The following is a 26,788-nucleotide window of genomic DNA, read 5'->3' on the forward strand; positions in this document are numbered from 1 at the left end:
CCTGTAGATCTCTACTGTGGATACCTTCAGTCATGAAAAAACTACCTTGGAAGTACCCAGCAAGAGCAGTCAGAGATACCCTACTGCAATAGACAAAAACACAAATGGGGCTCCTTTGGCTACAGATAAGAATAAGGTGTCAAGAAAGTCAAGGTGGACTGCAACAAACCAAGGTAGGCAAATACTCTTCCTTCATCTTCTGCATCTTGCCACATACAGCATGTAGAAGGACTCACACTGTTGCTACTGCCATCAGTTCCTTGAATTTGAGAATCTTTTCAGGCCAAATGGTTTCTCACTTCACTCCTCTCCTCTAAAACCCAAAACATCTATATCTTATGAAGACTACGAGAAACAGATCTAGCTAGGTGTTTAGGGTTGTTTGGGAGAGCACAGAACAGGCAAGACTGACAAGGTGAACAGTTCTAGCAAACTACCTACTAGATGGCCACAGGTTCCCTATTTTGTAGCCTACACGGCATTTAGGAACAGAGAAAACAGTCTGATTCTGGTCCAGGTGTCTTGCACATATTCATTCAAATGCAGATTCTGGCATCAACCTGTAATTTTTAAAAATTTAAACACCGCTCAAAATGTGTATTTAAATAGTTAAATATAGACTTTTATCCTTAAAAATGTGCACTGCAGCCTGAAATACATATCTTGTAGGCATCTGATCTTAAAATGCACGTGTTTACAAATATTTGGTGGTTTTTATTTTACTTTGTTTTGGTTTTTGGTATTTTAAAATGAGAAGGGTATTGGGCAAACTCTGCATTGTGGGGAAACATATAATGCTATGGATACCCATGGACCAATCTGTATTTAATCCAGAAAGTGTGAATCTGGTTTATTTGCTTAGAAATGAGTGCTGAACAAAATTCTGAAGCATCCCCAAATGCTAGTTAGTGGGAAAGTCCCAAAACACTGAAACCAATGAGCTCTATGCTTTTCTATGGAACTAGGAGAGTGTGGTGTAGTGGATAGAGTGATGAAGTCAGCTGGCCTGGATTGGAATCTCTGCTCAACCATAGAACTTCACTGGGGATGTGGAACTGGTAAAAATGCTACTTAAATGTCACACTTACTTTGAAAGCCCTGTTAGGATTGCTGTCAGTTCCAACTTGATGGCACATAACAACAAAGGTTATTCCAGCATGATTTTTTGTAAGAGTCCCTTTTAATGAATTTAGCAAAAGCAAGGTCAGGGTTAATTTAAGAACACGGAGTAGGGAATAGTTTTTTGGAAACATACACCCTCCTTCCTTTTAATGTAAAAAGACGCTAGTTCTGATTCACTAGTTTTTGAATGCATCCCAAGATCCAACACACCAAAAGAGTTTAGCAAGATAAGAGAATTCCGCATTCATCTTAGGGCTCAAATCTAATTATGTACACATAGATTCACAGATGAATGGAGCTTTAGCTTGCCGGTAATGCTATTTACATACAAATGAAATACAAAACATTAGAAACAAAACATACCTAGAAATCTTTATTGGCTTGCTGCCTAAAAGAAAATTTAATACAATAAGTAATTTCCTACCTGGAAATGTATTTCTTCTGAACCAGTTCAATAATCTGCAACAGCAATCTGCAACAAGACAATTGAGTAGTCAGGAATGGCCTTATGGACAATTGTCAGTGATCAAACAACTTTTCCTTTACCTTCACCGGTTGTGCTCTGTCAGTGAGAACAGACAGCAATGTACAACGGAGATTTGCCTCTGCAATGGGTTCTTGAAAACATTTAGAAGGTCTGAAGCGAGGGCTCTGAACCTACAGAATACCTACATGTAATTGTAGTTCTTCGAATGGACCTCTGTGATTCACACTCTGGGTGATCTGCACATGCATGGAGCCTCATCAGAATATTCTACAGCTTCTGCGGTAGCGAAATGATATATTAGTGCAGACCCCTCCCCTCTAGTAGATATGTACCTAAGGCTCTCCCTTCAGTTTGGTCAACCGCCACATAAAGAAAGGTTGTGACAGTGTGTAGGCCAGGACAGGAAGTGTGAATCACAGAGGTCCACTCGAAGAACTACAATTACAGGTAGGTAACCTGTCGTTCTCCTTTGTAGCCTGTGAATCACACTCTGCGTGACTAACAAGCTACCTTACCCGGAGGAGGGTGTCACGCCAAGCTAGATGATAATACAGCAGTTTCAGATTTTTGCAGAATGTCCAATCCATAGTGATGTACAGTGGTGCCCCGCTTGACGACGATAATCCATTCCAGGAAAATCGCTGTTAAGCGAAATCGTCATCAAGCGGAAAAAAACCCACTGCAATGCATTGAAAACCAGTTAATGCGTTCCAATGGGGAAATACCTCATCGTCCAGCGAAGATCGCCCATAGAGAACCACCGATCAGCTGTTTCAAATCACTGTCTTCCGAAGCAGGGGTCTGGAAAACAGCCATTTTGCAAAGGGAGGGAAGCCATTTTGCAAAGGGAAGCCATTTTGCAGAGCTGGAAAAAACATCATTTTGCGAACAAACGGTTCGCGAAGCAGGCACCTATCAATGTAAAGCGGATTTCCCCCATAGGAACAATTGTTTTGTGATTGCAATAGCGATCGCAAAAAACTCATTGGTACGCAATTTTGACGTCATGTGGGGTAAGCATCTAGCGGGGCACCACTGTATGGTTGTGATCATGTGACAGAGGTGCAGATGTCAGCGAGGTGGATTCCTCAAAGAAACGCCACAGATGTCACCAACGGCCTGGTGGAGTGGGGGCAGATATTCTGTGTCACTGGAACTCGAGCAAGATGATAAGCAAGCTGCATGGCAAGACGCAACTCACTTGGATATTCGCTGCAAGGTAACTTGGAAACCTTTAGCAGGAAGTTGGAAGCTGACAAAAAGTCTAGCTGAGCATCTGAAAGATTGGGTGCAGGCTATACAGAAGGCCAGAGCCCGTCTTACATCCAATGTATGGAGAATCCTTTCTTGAGGATTAGATGGAGAAGGAAAAAAGGACAGAAGAACCAAGGGCTGGGATAGGTGAAACTGGGAGACAACCTTGGGCAGGAAAAAGTATCTACAAGGAGTTTGACATTATCCGGGTAAAACTAGAGATAAGGGTAGTCGGACTTTAAGGCTGTCAGTTCACCAGCACGCCAAGCTGACATGATAGCTACAAGGAACACTGTCTTAAAGGTAAGTAATCTGAGATCAGTTGACGTAAGGGGCTCAAACAGGACCCTTGTAAGGTGTCAAAGGACTAATGTCATGGAGGATGTATGTCAGGATACATGTGTGACAGTCCGTTGAGGAAATGTTTCAGAGTAGGGTGTCTGAAAAACTTAGCTGCCGGAGAGGTTAGTTGATAAGCCACAAATCTCTGAAAGGTAGACTTTGAGGGACGAAAAAGAAAGGCCCACAGTTTTTAGTTGCAGTAGAAAACAAAGGACAATGGTAAGAGAAGGGTTGGTTGAAGGTAGTGATGACGCTGCAGTGAATGATTGGAATGTTTTCCATTTATACTTATTCCTAGCTGAGGGCTTCTCTGCATGAGGAAAGACATTCATCAGGGAGGCAGAATCCTCCATGCTGCAAGATGAAGGGCAGGGAGATCTGGGTGGAGAATTTGATTTTTGGCTGATGTAAGCAGGTGAGGCAGGCGGGGTAAGTGATAAACGTCAGACAACAGCCAGTGGAGAATCAGGAACCATGGCTGTGACGGCCACCACGGAGCTATCAGGGTAGCATTGGGCTCGTCCTGTTTAAGGCGGACTACAACCTTGTGGAAGAGTAGGAACGGTGGAAAGAGGTAAGTGAGTGATCTGGACCAACGGACAACAAATGTGTCACTGCGGGAGTTCTTGCCAACTCCTGCGTGGTAGCAGTAATGTTTGCACTTCTGGTTTGTTCGGGAAGTAAAGAGGTCAATGGTGGGTGTGCCCCAGCGTGTGCACAGGGAGAGAAAGACAGTCTGATCTAGTTCCCACTCATGGACTTGAGATCCTTTGCAACTGAGCGAATCTACCAGATTGCTGTCGTGACCAGCTACATGTATTGCCCTGAGACTAAATGTGATGAGAGAGGCATCATTCCCACAGGTCGACAGCAAGATAAAGGAGACTTGGGGAGTGAGTACCCCCTTGTTTGAGAATATAGTACATTGTGGTGATGTTGTTTGTGGCTATTTGGACCATATTGCTAATGAATGGTTTGTGAAAGCCTTGCAGGCTTTTATTACTGCTAAGAGTTCTAGCTCGTTAATATGGAGCATTCTTTCTCTTTGCGACCACTGGGCATGGATTTGTAGGGATCAGCAGTGGGCACCCCAGCTGGTGAGGCTGGCATCTGTGGTAACTTGGATTTGTGGACGGGGTTGTTGAAAAGTTCGTCCCATCATAAGTTTTGAGTGGAGTGCCACCATGAAAGCTGGGAAGCGAGTTCCGGAGTGACCCACAGTAGAGTATGCAGTGGGTCTGCCAGCAGGTTGAATAAGGCCAGAAACCATGCTTGAAGTGATTTCATTTTGAGACAGCCATGCTGGACCACAACAGTAGAGGCCATAGTGCCTAAGACACATTGGACTGTTAACTCAGATACAAGTGCATGAGGAGTGAAGGCATGGAGTAAAGAAGTTAAATTGAGACATTTCTCTGTTGGGAGAAACACTCAAGTATGTTTGGAGTCTGTAACTGCGACTATATAATGGATCAGTCTTGTAGGTGTTAACTTGGATTTTTGCAGATTTATCGCAAGGCCAAGATCTTAGAGGAGAGATAAAGTGAAGTGAATGTCTCACTGTGCTTTGCAATGGGAATGAGCTACAAGAAGCCAGTCATCGATGTACGGAAAGATGTGAATCTTGTGAAGCCTGAGGTATGCTGCCACTGGGACCATGCATTTGGGGAAATACCTGGGGGGCCGTCACAAGTCCAAATGGAAGCCTTTTGAATTGGTAGGCCTGGGTTCTGAGTTGGAAGAGAAGTTAAGTCCTGTGAGATGGATGGAGACATGGAAGTAGGCGTCTCTGAGGTCTATAACTGTGAACCAGTCTTTTTTTCAGAGTAGCGGGAGGCCGGACTCAAGAATAACCATACGAAATTTGATGATAGTGGTATATCAGTTTAGTTCTCTGAGATCGAGGATAAGGCGGAGGCCACCATCTTTTTTGGGAACAGTGAAATAACGAGAGAAAAAACCTTTCACTGTATGGTGTTGTGGTATTGTTTCTACAGCGTCTTTGAGTAACAACAACTGTGTATCGTCCTGTAGGGTTTGCGACGGAGGTGTGACGATTTGTGATGGTGGAGGAAGCAGGTGGAATTCTATGTGGTACCTGTGTTGTATGATGGAGAGGACCCAGGCATCTGTGGTGATGTCATTCCACGCAGGCAAGTGCCTCCATAGGGCAGGGGGAAGTGTGAGAGGTTGTGTTGGGATCTCGGCCAAAGAAAGCTTTGGTATGCGTCCATAGCTCCTTGATAGTTAGAGACCCTCATAGTAAAAGCAGAAGAAGAATACAGTATAGCAATCTGCCCACAGAGTCAATGTGCCTGCTATCTTTATTAGGTGGTATTAGATCCTGTCAATGTCAAGAACAAGATTGTGAAGCTTCGACGAAGATGGAATTAGAAGCCAACTGTTTTTGCAAAAAGACAGCATCAGGGCCATGCACTCGATAGAGGTTGTTGATGCATTTCAACACTGTGTGTGATGGGGCTGGTTTGGTCCAGGGACACCTAGCTGTGCTAAGGAGAGATGGAAGCATGGAGATATGGACCAGTGTCACAGTGTCCTTGGAGATGGAATCATACATCTGCTGGCTCAGTAGTAGGTCTGTGGATTTGTAGGTCGGTGGATTTAGACATACGAACCATTAACTGAGCATAGGTTTGAAAGTCTTCTGCCGGTGATGGAGGATCCATGTCTGCTAGGTCAGAGTACGGTAATGTTAAGAGTACCAATGTTATTTGAGGTCTGGAACTGTGATCAGATGGTTCAGCGTTGTGCCATGAGTAGACCGACTGTCAGTCGACATCGACATCAAAAGGTTGGTCTTCAAAGTATTGCTGTCAACGTCAAGCTGTTAACGTTGAAGGAGCATCAATGGACAGTGGTCGATATCAAGGGTCGTCGACATCGATGGAATCGGTATGGAGCTGGTGTCAATAATATGGAAGTTGCTGTCGGTGCTGAGACAGTTGCCAAGGTGGCAAGGGCATGGATGGACCACATTGGATGACAGTGGAATAGACAGACAGACACCTGTGTTCAGAATGAAATGGACGTTGTTTTGCCACCTCGGAAACGGCTTTATCCATGGCTTTAGTGTGGGGTAGGGATTTAAAGGACAGTTGGGCCATGGGCTTAGCAGGCTGGAGAGATTGCTCCCAAAGACGAAGTTTGAGCCTAGGAAGGTGACTGCAGAGAACTCCGCAGTTGAAGTTTTTGCAGTGAGGGCAGGAAGAAGTTTGATGAACCTGACCAACGCAAAAAAGGCACTTAGCATAGCCATCAGAAAGTGGGATTTTGTTGTTGCAAACCACACAGCATTTAAACCGGCCTGAAAAGGCCATGAACTAAAACCCAGGAGAAAGGGGGGGGGGGGCTTTGGCCCTAAAGCTGGAGCATAACTTGATTTGGAAGAAATAAATAATAAGGATTGGTAACGAAAGATATTTTGAAATAATAATAAAAGGTAAGTAACTTCCTTTCTTTCACTTTCAGAAAAAACTCACAGAAGCAACGTTGAGTCTCTCAACACAGCAATTTCAAAAGAAACTGGAGAGCCTTTTCACCAAGGTACATATACTAGGGGGGAGGGGTCTGCACTAATGTATCTTTTTGCTACTGCAGAAGCTCTAGAATATTCCAATGAGGCTCCGTATATGGGCAAATCACCCAGAGTGTGATTCACAACCTAAAGAATAAGAAGTGCTGATATTTTTCTGAGAAAGATTGGCTGAAATCCTGTTGTGCAACTTCATGGGCATCGAGGCTGATGATGCCATCAGCCACTTATGTTTATGTTTAATTTAGCTTCTGCCTTAAGTTTGGGAAGAACTTGTTGTGATTTTCAGATATTAAATGCTCTTCCCCCCCATCCCCCAAGCTCCAAAAGGTTTCTACAGGGATCCCTAAGGACCTTAAAAACTTGTGAGGATAGGTATTAAATTAAAGATTAATGTTCGTAGCTGGTGACATCATCAGCCTTACGACCATGCAGCTCCACCAACAGGATTCAATCCAAAGTTCCAAGCAAAACAAAACATACAGTATCCAGCAAAGCTTGGAAAAACTGAATTTTTGAAAGGTAACTCCCAGAATCAACCAGCTAACAGAAGCCATGCTGGCATGAGGATTCTGGGAGTTCTATACTCCAAAAAGCAACTTTTATAAACTAAGAGACATATAAATTGGTGTGTGTGTGTGGGGGGGAAGAACTTAAAAAGTAGGACTTATGAACACAACTATGGACGAGTGGAGTTTTTTTTTTTTTTAAAAAAAACTTCTCTTAAATTAGAAGTGGGTGTGATAGACAATTACAAAATGCCACTCCCAAAATGTTTCCCACTGCCATGCCAACTAGTTTAGTCTCAAATACAAAGATATTCCATGTGTCCTCTGATTCACTGCTCAGACGTTACCCAACCTCCCCTTGGGATCTTAGATTGAGTCAACAGTCAAAGAACACTAGACTGTACTTAGGATGCTTCCGTATATAACCGGTGATATAATGGCATGCATAAAGTATATATACATTGGAGGAAGTCAAGATTTGAAGGTAGGGGTGGAGGGCAGAGAAGAGGTTTTTCTCCACCAACAAACTGACCAAATTACTAAAAAATCAGGACAGTTGGGAAACATAAACGCTCTAGTACAATACTTTCTCTTTTGGAATGAGTGAAATGCTTTTTCAGACAAAGCCTTATTCACTCAAAATGCCAGGAACTGCAGAGTTTCAACATCTATATGTAAGGCACACTATGGAATTAAAGAATAACAATTCCTGTGCATATGGTAAAATTATAACAATCAAAATAAAGATGCATTTCTGCATCTAGTGGGCACTGCATACAAGGGTGGTATTTATTGCTTCGGATAAACTTTATTCTGGTGTGAAGAAGACAGACTCAGTATGAGCAAAACTGTCCAAATAATAAATTTATTTTGTTTGTCAGAAAATGCTTTGGTCTCTGTTTTCGTATTTTTCCTACTCCTCACATGGCAAAAAATGGGGCACGTGTATAGACAACGTAGGATGTACAGCTCTTGCTTTAGTACAGGACTGGTTCACAATGTTTCTTGCCCCGAATTATGGTTTTCTAATAGTGAAATTTGATAAGCTAACTAGGAATGCAGTATTTTATGTTGCCAAATCAGTAAAACAGGTTTAGATCTGAAGCAAAATCAAGCATTGAACTTATTTAATTTCCTCCCCAAAATTTCAATTTTCTTCTGTAGAAAAAAATGGGGCGGTGGGGAATCATATACAGTCTCTCCCCTCATACACACGGCTTTAAAATACCCGGAAATTTTACATTTTAGAAAATTCTACCTTACTTTTCAAACCCCTTTTCCAAGCCCCTTGACAATTTTGAAACAGAAACACATAACAAAAAATAAAAATAATTCAAATCCTTAAAGGAATAAACTTAATTGTATTCAGTGAGGCTTACACTTGAGACAACATGCACAGGATATGCCATATACACAGAAAATAACAGAACAAGAGGGGCATAAAATAACTAGATTAGTTTTAAAACACACTGCCACCGCAGGAAATTAGAACAGATTAACAGTACAATCCTACTCAGACATCCAAACATGCAAGGCATCCAGCCAAACCACAGGACTTCCAGTTGCCAACATAATTAGCTATTTACACACACACTTCTCTCTCTCTCTCTCTCTCTCTCTCTCTCTCTCTCTCTCTCTCTCTGTGTGTGTGTGTGTGTGTGTGTGTGTGTGTGTGCGCGCGCGCGCGCGCGCGCGCGCATTTTAATCATCTCATGATTCTACTTTTGTCAGGTTACTATCAAGTCACCAGCATTTTCTACAGCAGTGTTATCCGAAGTGTGGTAAATTAAGCGTTTCTTAATCCACAGACTATGACGCTGATAATGAGGTCAGCTTCCCTGCACAATCCCCTTCGCAACACACTTCTCAGAAGTCATTCCAAATGAGGAAGAGCAAAACGTCCATATGATTTACTGCCCCAACCTCATCCTGCCTGTCTTCATTCACAAGGAAAGTGATAGCAGAACCACTGAAAAAAAGGAAGAAGTCAACATTTCTAAAGTCACGACACACTTTGAAAACTATGACAATCTCCAGCAGGGTGGGTAAAAAAACAGCATTTAAAAAAGATTAAATGGCTAATAGAAAGCACACTGAATATAAGCACAGTAGCTCAACCCTAAATCTATAAATTGAATTAGCTTGAATTAGCACCTTTTACCAGTTGCATTCAGTAAAGAAACAGTTTCTATATAAATTAAGAATCAATGTGATCATTTCTCAAAAATATGTATTTACAACCTAGCTGGCAAACATAGACATTTTTTTACCAAATGCAATAAATAAATAAATAAATAAATAAATAAATAAATAAATAAATAAATAAATAAATAAATAAATAAATAAATAAATTTCTATTTTGCCCAGTAACTATTAGCCTCTGCTTCAACCTATCGGGCACAGCCATTTCATTTTTTACCTACCCATCTGGGATGAATCCATCATCAGCCCTGCTGAAAGAAATGGGTTATGCCAGTCACTACTAACGGTATCTGTCTGATTCCCATGGTTCTCCTCTATGTAGGACTAAAAAGAATTTAGCCTTTTATTTTTCTGAGGGTAGTTCTGAGTGAAACAGAACGAAGCAAAAAGGAGCAACCCTGGGAAGAAGAGAAGACACATTTCAACTTCACTTGAGGGGCGGATGCTCAACAGTCCCAGAGGAACTTGGTTAACTGCTGGCTAAGGTGGCTTAAGGCTACATGGTTTGCTTTCCACACAGGTCACAAAGCCACGTTTGAGAAGAACTGATGTTTTTGAATTGTGGTGCTGGAGGAGGCTCTTGAGAGTCCCCTGGACTTCAAGGAGAACAAATCTATCAATTCTGAAGGAAATCAAGCCTGAGTGTTCACTGGAAGGACAGATCCTGAAGCTGAGGCTCCAATACTTTGGCCATCTCATGAGAAGAGAGGACTCCCTGGAAAAGACCCTGATGTTAGGAAAGTGTGAAGGCAAGAGGAGAAGGGGACGACAGAGGATGAGATGGTTGGACAGTGTCATCGAAGCAACCAACATGAAATTGACAGAACTCCGGGAGGCAGTGGAAAACAGGAGGGCCTGGCGTGCTCTCTGGTCCATGGGGTCACGAAGAGTCGGACACGACTAAATGACTAAATAACAACAACATTCTAGCAAAAATGAATGGTGGAGGCAAAAGGGTTTCTGAAAGCAAAGGCACACAACAATGTGTCTATGTTCACGTATGTAGTTCCATCTTACCTCTTTAGATTTTCTCCGAAGCCTCCTGAGAATTCCAGGGAAGAAAGAAACCTGTCAATTTTAAATTCACACCATTAATTTAGCATCATATATTAATTTATTTTCAGTGCATTTTTAGCTAGCTACCAAAACTGCAGTCATGACTTGTTACTTTGTTAGAAAAAGGCACGCTAAGAACAATGCACATTAACAGTCCCATAGATACAGGTAAACAAAGAAATATGATCAAGGTTTATTTATTTATTTAGTGATGTTGAGGTTTTTCTTCAAAGTCGGGCTTGGTGACAGGCAATGTTCCACTCGGTCCTTGATTCTCCCTTCCACTCTTTACCGTGTTTTCCCCATGACAGGGTCTTATATTAATTTTTGCTCCACAAAACACACTAAGGCTTATTTTCAAGGGATTTTTTTCACAGACAACAGTCTACATTTATGCAAATATAGTCATGTCATCCTCTTCTGATTGCTGCACAAGGGTGGAGGGCAGGGTTTCACTTAACTGGGACTTATTTTGGGGGGTAGGGCTTATATTACGAGCATCCTGAAAAATCATACTAGGGCTTATTTTCAGGTTAGGTCTTATTTTCGGGAAAACAGGGCACTTCCCTGCTCTTTTTAGCATTAGGCACACAAACTGTGAAGTATGCGCCAAGATTAATGCTTCTCGGCTTTAAACCAGAGTTTTAAGATGTGAGCCAGAAAAACATTTGCAAACTTTGGTTCGAGCAATGCTGCATTAGTAGATGCAGGCTTCGGTTTAAAACCTTGCTTAGCTGTGGATAATGTTCTATCTGACCTTGTGTATCAATCATTTCCTAATCCATCATTATTACACGCTGTGAAGTTGCCTCCAAATTCTGACAACCCTATGAATTAACTACCCACCAAAAGGTCCCATATGAATTAACTACCCACCAAAAGGTCCCATCATTTAGAAATTTGCCGTATGTTTTCCTGTTTTATACATGCAGAAAACCTGAATGAGAGATAGTAACATTCCTCGCAGTTGAGCAAGAATTTCAACCCAATGTATTCGTGAAGGCTTTCAAAGCTGGGATCTAATGGTTGTTGTGGGTTTTTCGGGCTCTTTGGCCGTGTTCTGAAGGTTGTTCTTCCTAACGTTTCGCCAGTCTCTGTGGCCAGCATCTTCAGAGGACAGCACTCTGTGCTCTCCTCAGTGCTATCCTCTGAAGATACCAGCCACAGAGACTGGCAAAACGTTAGGAAGAACAACCTTCAGAACACGGCCAAAGAGCCCGAAAAACCCACAACAACCAATTTCAACCGAAGTTTCTGTGTTGAAGGACAATGCTGTTCACTCAATTATTTTAGTTCTCTAATTGTTAGTACCCCACTGCCTGAACCCCAGTTTCAAACCAGCTTGTTAATTCTACCCTTAAACTCTAGTTCTGGTTATAAGGCAGGAAACTGAAAAGGCAGAAGTGATGAGGATTCTAATTTATGGTATCAGGCACACTAAAATCCCATAAATAAGAATTGTGGGTTCTACAAATCAGCTTTTGTGCTTCTCATTAAATAGTCATAATGAGTATAATTTGCAAATGCACTGTCTTTTGAAGAATTTATTAGGTACTAAAATTAAGCTCGACAGTTAGTTATTTATGCATCATATTTGGATGATATATACTGTACAGCTTAATCTATTTACTCTCACCAGTGACATTAAAGAAGACAGGCACTATTTAGCAGAAAACAACTTTCAAATGTAAGATGTCAGCACAGATATTCCCTGCTGGAAAAAGGTGAATGGGAACTCGGAGGGGGGGAGGGATGGGAGATTTTAACATCTTAGAAGAGGAGAAAATGGCACAAGAAGAATCAGACACCCAGAGTAGTCAATGACTAGTTGGGCGGGATATATATATACTGTACTAAAGAACCAGTGACTGAAATCCTATTGCTCAGTGTAGAAATTCACAGTACAATGTGTGTGTTACGTGCTGTCAAGTTGGAACTGACTTATAGTAACCCTAATAGGGCTTTCAAGGTAAATGATATATTTCAGGAGTGGTTTTACCAATTCCACTCTCCCAATGAGTTTCCATGGCCAATTGGGGATTTGAACTCTGGCCTCCTGAGTCCTGGTCTGTCACTTTATCCACAACACCACTGTTGTGGTGAATCACAACTACAATAGGCACAATGAATCACTGGGAATTTCTTGAGTCAATTCCCTGTAAATTCATTTGATTCAAATGGGCCTGCTCTAGTTGCAACTTAGTATGCTAAGCAAGAGGACTTCAGCCAATATTATATGATAATTAATGCATTAATATTACATATTTAGGAAAAGGTGTTAAGATTTCAAGAAACACAGAAATGAAAATATTCAAATTATTCCCAAGTCACTCACTATTTGCACTTAAAATAAACTTTGCTCTTTCTCTCACCCCCCCCCCATTCCCCACACTCCCCAGTTTACTTGGTTATTCCCCACAAAATTACAGGTGAACAGGGGAGGGGGAAGTCACTGGGATTCAGTAGGACATCATTTTGAAGTAGAACCCTGAATCTGCAGATTCAAGTTCCCACCAAGCCATGAAACTACCCTGACAACCAAGGGCGGAATTTAAAGTGCCTCAAGCACACTGGAGGAAAGGTGAAATAGAAAAGCAACTATAAGCAATTACAAATACTAGCTATAATTCTAGAGTCCAAGAAAGCCACACCCTTGTACTATACCATCTCACTCTAAGATTATCAACTTTCGCCTCAGTCCCCCATACAACCATAGCATCTTTATCTTCACACCAACCCTAGAGTTCTCAGTATTAATGGCAAAGAAAGAAAGAAAGAAAGAAAGAAAGAAAGAAAGAAAGAAAGAAAGAAAGAAAGAAAGAAAGAAAGAAAGAAAGAAAGAAAGAAAGAAAGAAAGAAAGAAAGAAAGAAAGAAAGAAAAGAAAAGAAAAGAAAAGAAAAGAAAAGAAAGAAATAGTGTGGAAAAGTGAAGCTTTCTGACACTAACAAAAGCACTTTTTTAATGCTTGTATGAGCTAATATGGCCAGTATCCAAAGTGCAACTTTAACCATGAAAAATTACTTTTGAAACTCCCTCGCAGTTTAGAAGGGTTTGGTAATGCAGCAAATGGAGAGGGAGCAGAAATCTACAGTCTCTTTGGCTGCGCAGAACCTAAATGCAAATTTTGGGTTTATTCATATATATGTATGTATGTATGTATGTATGTATGTATGTATGTATGTATGTATGTATGTATGTATGTATGTATGTATGTATGTATGTATGTATGTATGTATGTATGTATGTATGTATGTATATATATATATATATATATATGAATAAACCAAAAATTTGCATTTAGGTTCTGCGCAGCCAAAGAGACTGTAGATTTTATATATATAAAAGTTTAAGTGATAGGTAAGTAATCAATTTGATAATCACTAAAACATGCTTTTTAAAAAGGCAGTTCAATACCTGCGACACAGCATTTTTTTCTTCTGTACGTTCTGGGTGACTAGCTTATTCTACGTGCCAAGTTTGAGCAATCACACTTTATAGTCAATTTAACTTAAGGCAATACACAGCTGCTGCTTTGGAAGTTTCCTGCTGTGGAAGAAATAATGAAGGCCATATGATGAGTCTTCTAGCATGCATTAAAAATGAAGCCATTGGGGGAGAAACTACAGTGCAACACCATGATCAAAAACAGAACTAACCATGACTGGCAAGAGAAACCATTTTAAAAATAAATTAGACAGCAACCAGATTCCTGTATAATCTCCCATATAAAATTAAGATGTTGGCTATTCTACCCTTTTCTTATTTTTGACTCTAAGCAACGAAAGGGACAGAACATGCCCATGAGCAAATACAAGATTTCCAGTTCTATTGTGCATCTCTCATAACACGACATGGAAATATTATAATATTAGACTACAGAAGGATAGCAATGTGGACATTTTAATTAAATTTAACCCAAACTAGAAGCCCATAAAATCTAGCAATTAATTCTGTAGCTAACTATGGACTTGTAGCTAAAAATTTGTTCTACATTTATCACAGAACGAGGCACTAGAATTTGGGGTTAGGGTTTCTCATATTGTTGGTGAGCCAGTCCTCCTTATTCTTGACATACACTCAGAGAAAACATCCCTAGTTATGCAGTTAAGTAGTATCGCAGGGGAAAGGTACAACTAAACCTTTCACCTGAAATTAAATCCCAATTCTCGTCAGGAGGGAAACAATCCCAGAATCTTCTTATCTTATCTGTGGCTGAAACTTACATGGCCTTAGGCTTGATGATGCCATCAGCCATAGAGACCCCAGGAATAAGATTCCCACCCACCGACCGCACCTCCAAAGGTCTCTCATCCTTGGGAAGCTGTTGAGGCCCCCAGGCTAAGGAAAAGTCTTCAATTTTCAAAAACTGCTGCTCCCAGTTCAATCATCCCAGTGGCAGTAATTTTGAAGTAAAGACTCTCCCTCATCCCAGGGCCCCCAATGGCTTCCCCACAACAAAAGGGAGACTTGGAAAGGGAAGGGCTTTATTTATTTTCCAAAAAAATTGACCATGGCTGATGACATCCTCTGTTTTACCCATCATGACCTCTAGCATCAGGATTTCAGCCACTGTGCAGACCCTTAAGAATGGCAAGAAGAGTATGCTTCATCATCCCTTCTATAAAAAGTAGATTTGCCGTCTTTGACTTCTAATAGTTAGCCAGATAGAAAGTTGGTTTCATTCTCTTCTGTTTAATGATCCTTGGATATCGCTTGGTTGATTTTGATGTTCTTTTCCTTGTGATCTACTATCTTGATGGTAGTGTTTGGATTGCAAGATAAGTTATAAACACTTTTATTAATAAATAAATCAAGTGTATGCTGTAGCACAATTTGCACTAGCAGCTAAGAATCTGAGGCTTCGATTTGTCAGGGATCATAATGCCACATAAATCCTGAATACAGTGGATGACGTTTTATGTTATGACAATATTCTTATACTGTATTCTTATTGGTTTTATTGATTTTAACGGTTTTAATGGTTTTAATTGTTTTAAAGTTATTACCTGTTTTAATTGGATTTTATATGCTATAGTGGTCAGTATGTTGTAAAGGTCTATGGCCAGAAACAATAAAGTTTATACGTATGTATGTGTTGGCTAATCAGAAGACTAAAAGAATTTTAAAAAGACCAGAGATAGAGCAACATCACACATAAATAATGGATAAAAATAAACTATTAGTCCCACATAGGATCAGACCACTGAACTAACGGGATATATGTAAGTGATGGGTTAAAAGTTCCTATTCATTTAATGTCTCCAGGTGAGACAAACAACTGAGTTTAGCTTACTAAATTCACACTAACGTTAGATCCTTTTGCACAGTCTGGGTCCCATAACCTTAACTATGAATCTATTTCACGTACTGGTCAAATTTCACAAAATTAATTCCCAAGATTTTTTTAAACAGCTTTAAAATCGTGTACCCTATTTCCCCCAAAATAAGACAGGGTCTTGTATTAATTTTTGCTTCAAAAACCGCATTAGGGCTTATTTTTCAGGGATGTCTTACTTTTTCATGTCCAGCAATCCACATTGATTCAAATACAGTCATGACATCTTCTTCTGGTTGCTGCACAAGGGTGGAGGTGAGGTTCCACTCAACTGGGGCTTATTTTTGGGCTAGGACTTACATTACGAGCATCCCGAAAAATCGTACCAGGTCTTATTTTCATGTTAGGTCTTATTTTTGGGGAAACAGGGTATATTTTTCTACTCATTTCTAAACCCCACAGTACTATATCAACCCAAATCTGAACACTCTGTAGAAATTTTTATCTTGTAGGTATCAGATAGACATAGATAGATAGATAGATAGATAGATAGATAGATAGATAGAGAGAGAGAGAGAGAGAGAGAGAGAGAGAGAGAGAGAGAGAGAGAGAGAGAGAGATCTGTCTATCTGATACTTATCTATCTAATATAAATCAAGGCAAGCTATCCCTGTGAGTCAGATATACAAGCCAGTAGTTAAAGTCAAAGTCTTATATACTTTCAGAAAGTCAAATGATTAAATTGAGGAACACCAAGTTATCATACTTCCTTCATATGGATCTGCTGCTCAGAAAGTTACTTAGGACTATTACGCAATAACGAGAAGAGCTGGAATTATTGCCAGTTTGCAGGAAATTTCTGAAGCTACATTGGGTATGTTATTCTTGTAAGTGACAGAATGAGGTTTTTTAAAAAGTCTATAAATAAATTTAGTGGTTTAAACTGTTCTTCTAGTTGTATTTATGCTGATCCTTAACTGCAAAAAAATCTTTGAATTAAATGGGCTATTGAGAATGTTACAAATTAAAGACTTCATTTAAAAGAGTCAAAGCTTATAATCAGTTTATATGTAACAGAAAAGCTGTACAAGACACTGTGGATTCTCCCTAAAGCAACTCAAGATAAATGGTAGAGAAAGAGGGAACAATAATGTTAATTCTACACAAAGCGAGCACAAAAAATCCTGATCGAAACACCACCAGTATAACGCCTTCCGAAACAAGACAGTGTTTTGATCTTGTGATTTTTTTTTCAGTATACTAGTCACATGGCTCTGCTTTTCTCCTTTTATGGACAAAAAGCAGAAGGAAGCTCAGGCAACTCAGAAAACTGCTAGCTTCAGATACATGAATAAAAAACACAGCACGTCGAAATGCACGTCATTCATTTGCTACCTCAATGAGAACACATAAATATATTCTGAAAAATATATGTATACATAACTACATTAATGCCGTCTACAATGTGCACCAAGTTAATTCTACTAAATGTGTTTTTAGCAACTGAGAACAGAGAATAAGGTCTATAAAAAATAAAGGGCATATTTAAATATGCATTTGCCTTCTGTTAAATTCATTACTGTAGAAGTGTGATCACAGCTTTATAACTACTACATGCATCTTTTTCCCCCAATGGATGCACTGACAGCCACAAGCAGCGATAGAAATGTACTCTTGCATAATCTTCCTCTTACAATTCCACAGATTTCTCCAGATGTCCTGTAACATTTTAGCATCTCCCTCCCACTACTGATCTGCTAAATATTGCTTTAATTTAGAACCAGAAAAAAACAACTGAATATACTGTATATATAATTCTGCTAACCTGTTGCAAGGATTTTTATTTTGGACTGGAGATCTAGAATCCTCTATTTTAATGAATGGAACTGTTTTTCCGAACAGCTTGTACTATGATCTGCTTTTATTATATGCATAAAATACTACTTTTATTACACACACGTGCACACATATACTGTAATTCTGGACTTTGTGTTGCAAAATAGGGTAAATTCAATGGTCCTTTATAAAAAGAGTAGACCCCTGAAATTAATGGGACTTACACAGGCGGGGCCAACAAGGCCTATTAATTTTAATGGGTTTACTGTATGTACTAGATTTAGCCTGTAAATTTACATAGGCAACAACAAAAATTCCTATGTAACTAACAGCACAACAAAAGTTACTCAACTAACTTTTTTTGTTAATCTCATTAAAAAAAAACTCAACATGCAACCAATGGTGAAAAGATCCACAAAGATCCTTTGAGCACAATCCTTCTGTTAATGAAACTGAAGCATGCCAGTTCTTTACTAAATACTACCTTTGTGTTTGGTATTTTTTTACGCATATCATGGGAACACTTGAGTTATAAGTTTCCAGCAGCCAAATCTGCACTACTTTTTGGCTATGTTTAGGTGGCTGAATGTTCTGGGATTGGGATGGATCACACAGGTGTCGCCCACAACAAGGTCTGTCTTCCCCAGTGATTCACTTTGATGAGATTTGTATCTACTTACAGTGGTGCCTTGCAAGACGATTGCCTCGCAAAACTATGAATTCGCTAGACGGTGACTTTTTTTGAGCAATGTTGTGCTTCCCAAAATGATTATTCCTATGGGCAATCTCGCTGCACGATGTTTAGGCCTTGCCTCGCAAGATAATTTTTTTTCCAACCCTGTTTCGCAAGACAGTCCCCCCCCATTGGAACACATTAATTACATAAGACCTACTTTTTTAGTGTATGCTGCTGGGAGCAAAGTGTATGCTGCTGGCTTTCCAGGGTCTGCCTTCTGGAAAAACACCAGCATACAGTTTCTCCCCCACTTTTTTGGGATAAAAAAGTAGGTCTTATGTAATTAATGTGTTCCAACTGGGGGGCGGGAAACCATCTTGCAAAGCATTGCCAATGGGGCTACGGTTGCAAATTTAAATGATAGAGAGTGGTGAAAATAGCCAGAAACCAAAGGGTAAAGCAATTATATAAAAAAACAAGGAAATCATAAATGTAATCCCCTTATTAACATAAACTATGTAGCTGAGTTCCCCACATTTGGGGAAATCACAGGGATCAGCAACATACCTAAAGTGCAATGGATGAGCCTCCCCTGGGAAAACCATTTTTATGACATGGTATTTCCCCTGTAAGGTATAAATTGAAATGGCCCTTGCATCTCCTACCCCCTTCTGTCCCCTGACCCCCCAAGGCATGGTGACCCCCTGGCTGCACCTCCCATTCAGAACAGGGCTGCATAGCCCCAGTCCTGCCAGAGGCCAAGAGAGCTCCTCAGTGTTTTGGGGTGCCCTGCGGGACCCCCATCAGGGGCTAGGTGTTCCTCCCATAATCCTCTAGTGCACATACCTGTATGTGCTAATACCTTATGCTAATACCTGTGCACTAGAGGATTGTGGGAGGAACACTTTTTTTGCAAGACAGTTTTTGCAAGACAGTGATTTTTCCCCAGTTGGAACACATTAAATAGATTTCAATGCATTCCAATGGGGAACTGGTTTCACAAGACAATGTTTTCGCAAAACAGCGATTTCCATGGAATGAATTAAGAATGTCTTGCGAGGCACCACTGTATTTCTAGTGAATTCACATACTATGCAGCTTGCTTCCAAAGTGGTTCACCTAAAGAAGGCTTTATCCTTCATGCTCATTGGTCAAATCTCCAGAAGAAGGACTCAGATTTTAATCTTTGCTCTTGATGTAGAATCAAATGGTCCCAAAAGAAACAGTGATTATTGCAGAGACAATGGCTTCTTGGAAAAGTATCCTGATGTTGGGCATTCCATTCCTCACTGTGTCTCCTGAGAGAAGAGCCAGCCTCTGTGGCCTTGGGCAAGCTGCACAGCCCCAGGGCATCCCCAGAAGAAGGGAATAGTGAACCACTTCTGAGTACTGTATGCCTAGAAGAACTTGAAAGATGTCATAACTGATCTGACGGCACATATGTAGTTACTTATAGAGGCAATGAGAGTTGTCTTGGAAGGCTTTTCTAGCCTTGAAAAGCAGGGTATATATTTATTTATGTATGAAACCTATAACGTACCCTCCAGACAAAACTGTCTCATATCTGTACAGAAGAGTTGCAGTTTAGGCATCTGGCTGAGGAGCTAGAGGTTAGGAATTTGATTCCCCTATTGTGCTCCCAGAGGAAGAGCTGGCCTGTGTCATCTTGGGCAAAGCTGCGCTGTCCCAGGGTGTCCCCAGAAGAAGGGAATGGTAAACCCCTTCTATGTATTGATGTGGAATTGATGTTATGGCACATAATTATCATTTTTACAGATTTCAGAGGAAATTGAATGGTTGATTAATTAGAGCCAATCTAGACACAGTACAGAAGATCTGTGAAAATGATTTTCAATCTAGGTAGGGATCAGACCACCAAAAGAGGCCATTTCCCTATGCCATCTTCATCATTTAAATTTCCCCATATTCAAAACTGCTTCTGTCACACAGAGAAAAATATACAGAAGTCTCGGAGCTTCAGAAAGTGCTGTGAACCAAAACCAGGCTTCCGAAGTACCCAAGAGTGACCGACTCACGAGAACACATGCAATCTGTTAGGAATTTGAAGTCTACAACAAAAGAACTACTAATGCTTGCCAATCCCCCCTGCCTAGCTGCTGGAAGGTAGCCCTTATTCTGCCAAAGTCAAGACCCAAGGAATAAAATTTCTCTTTTACCCATTCCTGCTCTGGCAGTAGGGAGTATCTGTAACTATTTTTGATGAAGTCCTGCATCTACTCTATCAGCCTTTTCAGCAGTTAATAGCAATGTGGTAAATTATTTCTACTAATTATTCACACTGTATTTATTATTCATGCGGTTCGGACTTTGCAAAGCTGTATCATTGGCTTCTTTACAGGGAACTTGTTACAACAGGGAAGGTCAACTGTTTGACAAGAAGAACAGATTCAAACATTTGAATAGCGGGAAAAGAATCATTTTGGCTAGGTTCCCCTGGACATTTTTAGTCCAGTCATGTCCGACTCTAGGGGGCGGCGCTCATCCCGTTTTCAAGCAGTAGAGCCAGCGCTTGTCCGAAGACAGTTTCTGTTGTCACGTGGCCAGTGTGACTAGGGAACACCATTTTAATACTAGTGCTATGTTTTTAATGTTTCAGTGTTTTACTTTTGTGTTGTTTGATTTTAAGTAGTTAAAATATCTCATGTTTTATAGTTGTTTTATACAGCTTTGTAACCTCTCTGAGATCCTATGATACAGAGTGGGCTATGAAAGTCTTTAAAAATGGTCTGAAGCTCAACATCAAAAAAACTAATATCATGGCCACTGGTCCCATCACCTCCTGGCAAATAGAAGGGGAAGATATGGAGGCAGTGACAGATTTTACTTTCTTGGGCTCCGTGATCACTGCCAATGGTGACAACAACCATGAAATTAAAAGACGCCTGCTTCTTGGGAGGAAAGCAATGACAAACCTAGACAGCACCTTAAAAAGCAGAGACATCACCTTACCAACAAAGGTCCGCATAGTCAAAGCTATGGTTTTTCCAGTAGCGATGTATGGAAGTGAGAGCTGGACCATAAAGAAGGCTGACTGCCAAAGAATTGATGCTTTTGAATTGTGGTGCTGGAGGAGACTCTTGAGAGTCCCCTGGACTGCAAGGAGATCAAACCTATCCATTCTGAAAGAAATCAACCTGAGTGCTCAGTGGGAGGACAATCCTGAAGCTGAGGCTCCAATACTTTGGCCATCTCATGAGAAGAGAAATCTCCCTGGAAAAGACTCTGATGTTGGGAAAGAGTGAAGGCAAGAGGAGAAGGGGACAACAGAGGACGAGATGGTTGGACAGTGTCATCAAAGCTACCAACATGAATTTGACCCAACTCCGAGAGACAATGGAAGACAGGAGGGCCTGGCGTGCTCTGCTCCATGGGGTCATGAAGGGTCAGATATGACTTAACGACTAAACAACAATAATGAAAGTTTAAAAGATATTATTAAGTAAGTTTTCCATCTCATTGTCTAACCCACCCTATCTCACCTGTATGGCTCCTTGCACAGGCATGTACGTATAAGCATGCATGCACACACACAGGTACACAGCAGAATCACTAGTAATAAGCACCCTTGCCAGCATGTTTATCATTGTGATTTTTAATACTGTCAAAGTTAAACTATGGAATTTGCCTTCACAAGAAGTAGTGATGGCCACCACCAAATTAAATTTAAACTTGAACCAACTTAAAGGGTGGATCGGGCAAATTCTTTGGGCTGTTATTTCCCATTAGTCATGGCGGATAAGGCATTTGGTCTAATCCAGGAGAATGCTCCTGCTGGATCAGTGTTTTCCTGCACTAAAGCAATATACATTAAAGGTCAGAATTCAGAAAACCAAGTGGCCAAGGAGATAGAATGAACACATGAACTTTTCACACAGTTTTGCATCTGAGGTGCACAGCAAAAGGGGAAAGGAAGGGAGATTCTAACAAGGTTTCTGAGACAGAACTCGAAACAGGAGGGTGATGGAACAAAATAGAAGCATTCTGGAAGGAAATTCCAGGAAGAAAATGTAGTCAAAGAGAAAGTGATCAAGTTAGATGACAAGAGAAGAGACTGCCAGAAAACATACAGCAAAACAAGGTTCTGCAGCTACCTTTAGAAAAGAGCCAACATTCCTTAAAGCTAGTTTCCAGGGACTAGCCATTATTTTTTAACCCACTTAGGAGTTTTTGAAGCCATATAAACAAGTGGACTTCATGCTGCTCTGCAGTCTGCATGTTTCCCGAACCCACTCTATGGCAAGCATTGCCTATAGAGTTGTGGGTGTATTACTGGAGGTCTTATCAATTTATCAGTGCTAAGTAAAAGTGCAGAGTGAGGCAAAACAGAAGGCAAAACAGAATCACAAAAAAACCTTTAAAAGATGGCAGAAATTTGCTTGCATCAAATATGAAAATATGGCAAGCTGGTAAACAAAACAAAAGGACACACTCGGCTGTACAGAAGTGAAACTCTCTTAAGCAGTATTTAGTATTAACTTTCAACATTAGACAGACAGACAGACTGACTGACTGACTTCTTTCCTTCCTTCTGGGCTTCCTGCATGTCCCCAAATCATGCTTTAATTTCCCTCTAGCAACAACCACTCCTTTTCACTTTTGGCGGTTGATCAATCAGTAGAGTTTTAAAAATATGTTCCTGCAAAACCCATGCATTCTAAATATTCATGACTGAAATAAGCTGATGCCAGCAAGCCATTCACTGATTGCCCAAATAGCAAACCTTTAGGTAACAGAGCAATCCTATGTTTCTCAAAAAAAAAAGAAAGAAAAAAGAAGCAAATCTTAAATGAGTTTCAATTTATTTACTCTACCAAAACAGTACCTAGGGTGGTAGTCTTAAGCAAAATAAAACTCTTTGTGGGATAAGAAGCATGGTCATTCCTTCCTTATTTAAAAGTTCTGCATTCCCAGTGATGGAAAAAGCACTGCTGGATCTGAAGGCTCATGATATATCACAGGGTGTAACCATTCTGATGCCTATTAACCATGACTGCAATGTCAGCTTAAACATCTACCCACATTAGCATGCTGACCAATATGACAGGAGATGCAAACATTTAAACCAACCTTATTCCTTTAGTCACAGGCTCTCTCGTTTCCATTTCTATTCTCTCCTGTGCCATTCTTGTGCTCAAAGGAGGTTTAAAATACCACTGCAGTATGCTCTGAATGCTCCAACATGAACATCTCCCTTTCTGGTCCTCAACACTGATTCACATGTGGATGTGCCATTTCTGTCACTTTTTAGTGACTCACAGGTGAACACATTTGCTCTACTGATTCAAATCTGTAAGCTTATTCACACACCAAGTCATCTCAAGATGCTACAGCTGTCAGATGCTGAGTCATGAAAGTTCAATCTCTCTTAAAATAAATAAGAAGAGCTCTGATGGGCAAGAGCAAATGTTCATTTAGTCCAGGATTCTAATTTTCCAGAGGCCAGATTGTTTTCCTCCACATAAAATTAATAAGAACATGAAGGCAACAACAGTTTCCACACACATACTATTCAGGATTCTCCATTTAAAGTGACCACTGCCACATTTTTGGCCCATGGACTTAATAAATGAGTTACACATTATTTTTAAAAATTAGCTTTCTTTAAGTCAGTCTTGTATTTACGTATTGCTCATGTTTCATTAGGACAAAAAGTTCTAACAATATGGGGTAGGTTCTTCCTTTCTACACTGTCCTTGATTTTCAAATCCTCTCTCCTCTTCTAGGGCTAAATGAAAGCCCCAAGTGCACTGGCCTTGCTTAAAAAAAGGCGGCGACCCAAATACAGTATTTTCACTTTCTTTTCTCCACATGTTTTGTGGAAATCGGCAAAGTTTTTAGAAATCTGTGCAGAACTGCAAATATATGTGACTGACTGTGCAAAATATTTATAGGTATTCCCAATCCCTGTATTCCTATGTTCTCCCAGGAACAAAATGTGCATTTTTCATTGTTATGAAGAAAGGCACTGATGCTTTCGCTAAGCTATCCACCATAACCTCAAATAGCTCTTTTATTTGTGAAAGTATTTATTTATAAGACTCCCTGGAAAAGACACTGATGTTAAGAAAGTGTGAAGGCAGGAGGAGATGGGGATGACAGAGGATGAGATTGGTTGGACAGTGTCATCGAAGCGACCAACATGAATTTGACCCAACTCCGGGAGGCAGCGGAAGACAGGAGGGCCTGGCGTGCTCTGGTCCATGGGGTCAAGAAGAGTCAGACACGACTAAACGACTAAACAACAACATTTATTTATGTTGGTGTGATATAGGTATTCATATGCTGGAATACAGTAGTAAATTGCAACTAGAATGTTACCCATTTGAATCAACTGGATTTACAGAAGGCTCACTAAATCTCAATTCACTGGGCCAACTCCAGCTGTGATTTACTACTGAAATTCAGCAATGGAATATTATTTCAGAATATTTGTTATCTCAGTTGTATGCCTCCTTAAGGTAAGGTAGTATTATTTATACAACTGATATTATTATTAACAGTCACCATTATATAGATGAGAGCTGAGAGACAGTGGCTTGCTAAAGGATATCTTGTGAATCAATGATTGACATGAGAACCAAATCAAGCATCTCTCAACTATCCAACTCACATTTCAATTTATTCCTAGCTATCTGGATGTAAATCTAAATATCACAATACAGTACTCAACAAGACTTACTTTTGAATAAACATATCCAGGAATGCTCTGCTAGTTCCTTAGATTGGCACAGTATCCCTTAGACACGATGCCACTCCAATTTATGTGTGTTCTGGGTGTGTTCAAAGTTTTGAGAAAGTCAGCAGTCAAAGAAAAAAACTTACATTTTAAAAAAAGTTTTTTTTTCTTGTGTGCAGCTGGAAAATAAAACTTTTGCAGCTGGAAACTGATGTGCCATTGGAAAAGTGTGTGCATATCTGTTTACTAAAAGTTTTAATCACATGCCCTATTTAACTGCAGTATAAAATGGACTAGCTCAAACCACCAGAGGCAATTACAGTGAAGTATGGAAAAGGGACAAGAATAAGTTCAGTTTAATTTAACAGATACGAAAATAACTTAGCTTGCATTTGAATTGCGGGGAGAGGGGGCAGTCTGATAGGGCATTTGTGCAACTGGAAAATCTGCTTTTAAAAAACCTATTTCAACAACCTTGCCTTAGACAATGTCAGGTTCTGAGGTATAAAAATAAACTCTCGTCTATTCCCACAGCAAAATTTAACCATTTCACCATCCTCATGTCAATATCTCAACCATTCTGCCTAAGGAAGAACAGGCAACTAGTACAAAAAGGTGTGTACAAAGCAAAACACTGTGCCATCATGACTAATAGCTATATACGTAATAGCTGTATCCTTCAAAAACATAACATCCTTTTTAAAGCTATCTCAAGATCCATCACAGTAAGTTGTCAGCAGAATGTACAGGATAAAACTGGTAAGACATGCTACCAACAAACCTGTAAGTGAGAGTCTTAGAGAGTGCGCCCACCATGGACACAAACTTGGAGATAAGTTTAGGTACTGTAACCATTTTGCTGAACTGAATCTCATGGTTTCATTATGTACTGTATGAGGAAGTGCTTCCTTTTTATCTGTCCTCAATTTGCCAGCACTTAGCTTCATTCTAAGAAAGGTCACAACATGTTTGTATACTAAAAAGTGCATTTCAATAGACATTACCCCCACATTTATGTTGCACGTCCTGCCTGCGTTGCCAACCCGGCTCTTATACTGTAACCTCCACTATTAGCAACGATTACTCACAAACCCCACACTGAAGGCTTGGAACACTGAAGGATGCCTCAGAATGAAAACTTAGCAGTCGGCTTTCTTGTACAAAGGAGAAATGGCATAAGAACATCACATGCAGAAATGCCCTCCCTCTGAACATCTGGTAGTTATTACCATTTGAACTAACATTCTCCTTTCAAAATCTACATGTGCAGATGAATCTATTTTTGTATGTACCCCATCCCTCAAATAACGTTCATGAAACATATGGAATATTACAGGTAAAGAAAGGCTGCATCCTGTCTATTTGCCCCCCCCCCTCTCTCACACACACAGAGAGAGGGGGGGGTGTGTCAGCCATGGTACAGCTGATAGAGCCACACCAATAAATTCCATAACTGGTGGCTGAAAGAGGACCAAATGTGCCTTGAAGATCATTTCAGTGTTCAGCCACCTTTACTGTCTATTCACAAGCCAAGAAAACAGGGCCTTGACAATAGGTCTCACTTAACAGCTAGCTGAATGCATGACAGGCTGCAAATGCCTGCTTCAGACCAGAAATTTTCTACCAAACACATTACTGATCTGAAATGCTTCCTGTGTACATTAAAAGCGACAGCACCCGTTTTCATTTCATTTCCAAGCCCAAATCACAGTGCTAGAGTTAACTAAGACATTCTAAAATTCTCTCTGGACTTTTAATGCTTCCTGTATTTATACCGT

General features: G+C 40.3%; 1 protein-coding gene, 1 long non-coding RNA gene and 1 other non-coding gene across 15 annotated transcripts in view; 1 reads left to right on the forward strand and 2 right to left on the reverse strand.

Annotated features, from left to right (window-relative positions):
* CYRIA (CYFIP related Rac1 interactor A) overlaps nt 1-26,788 on the reverse strand; it is a 101,435-nt gene that overhangs the window by 56,289 nt on the left and 18,358 nt on the right. For 9 of the 13 annotated variants that reach the window (XM_073001819.2, XM_073001804.2, XM_078388360.1 and 6 more), the window contains 2 exons: nt 10,487-10,537; nt 1,547-1,594 (listed from right to left, as the gene is read on the reverse strand). The gene's annotated coding sequence lies outside the window, so the exon portion shown is untranslated. Of the gene's footprint in view, nt 1-441; nt 561-1,546; nt 1,595-10,486; nt 10,538-26,788 lie in introns of all 13 variants that reach the window. The other 4 variants (XM_078388391.1, XM_078388369.1, XM_073001814.2 and 1 more) reach the window with 2 other exon arrangements.
* LOC144587514 (uncharacterized) lies at nt 4,730-5,421 on the forward strand. The gene is made up of 2 exons (XR_013542663.1): nt 4,730-4,843; nt 5,240-5,421. It is a non-coding gene; the product is annotated as an uncharacterized LOC144587514 (long non-coding RNA).
* LOC140703441 (U1 spliceosomal RNA) lies at nt 18,789-18,954 on the reverse strand. The gene has a single exon (XR_012082837.2). It is a non-coding gene; the product is annotated as a U1 spliceosomal RNA (small nuclear RNA).

The sequence above is a fragment of the Pogona vitticeps genome, chromosome 1, assembly GCF_051106095.1.
Source record: "Pogona vitticeps strain Pit_001003342236 chromosome 1, PviZW2.1, whole genome shotgun sequence".
In the NCBI taxonomy this organism is placed as follows: domain Eukaryota; kingdom Metazoa; phylum Chordata; class Lepidosauria; order Squamata; family Agamidae; genus Pogona; species Pogona vitticeps.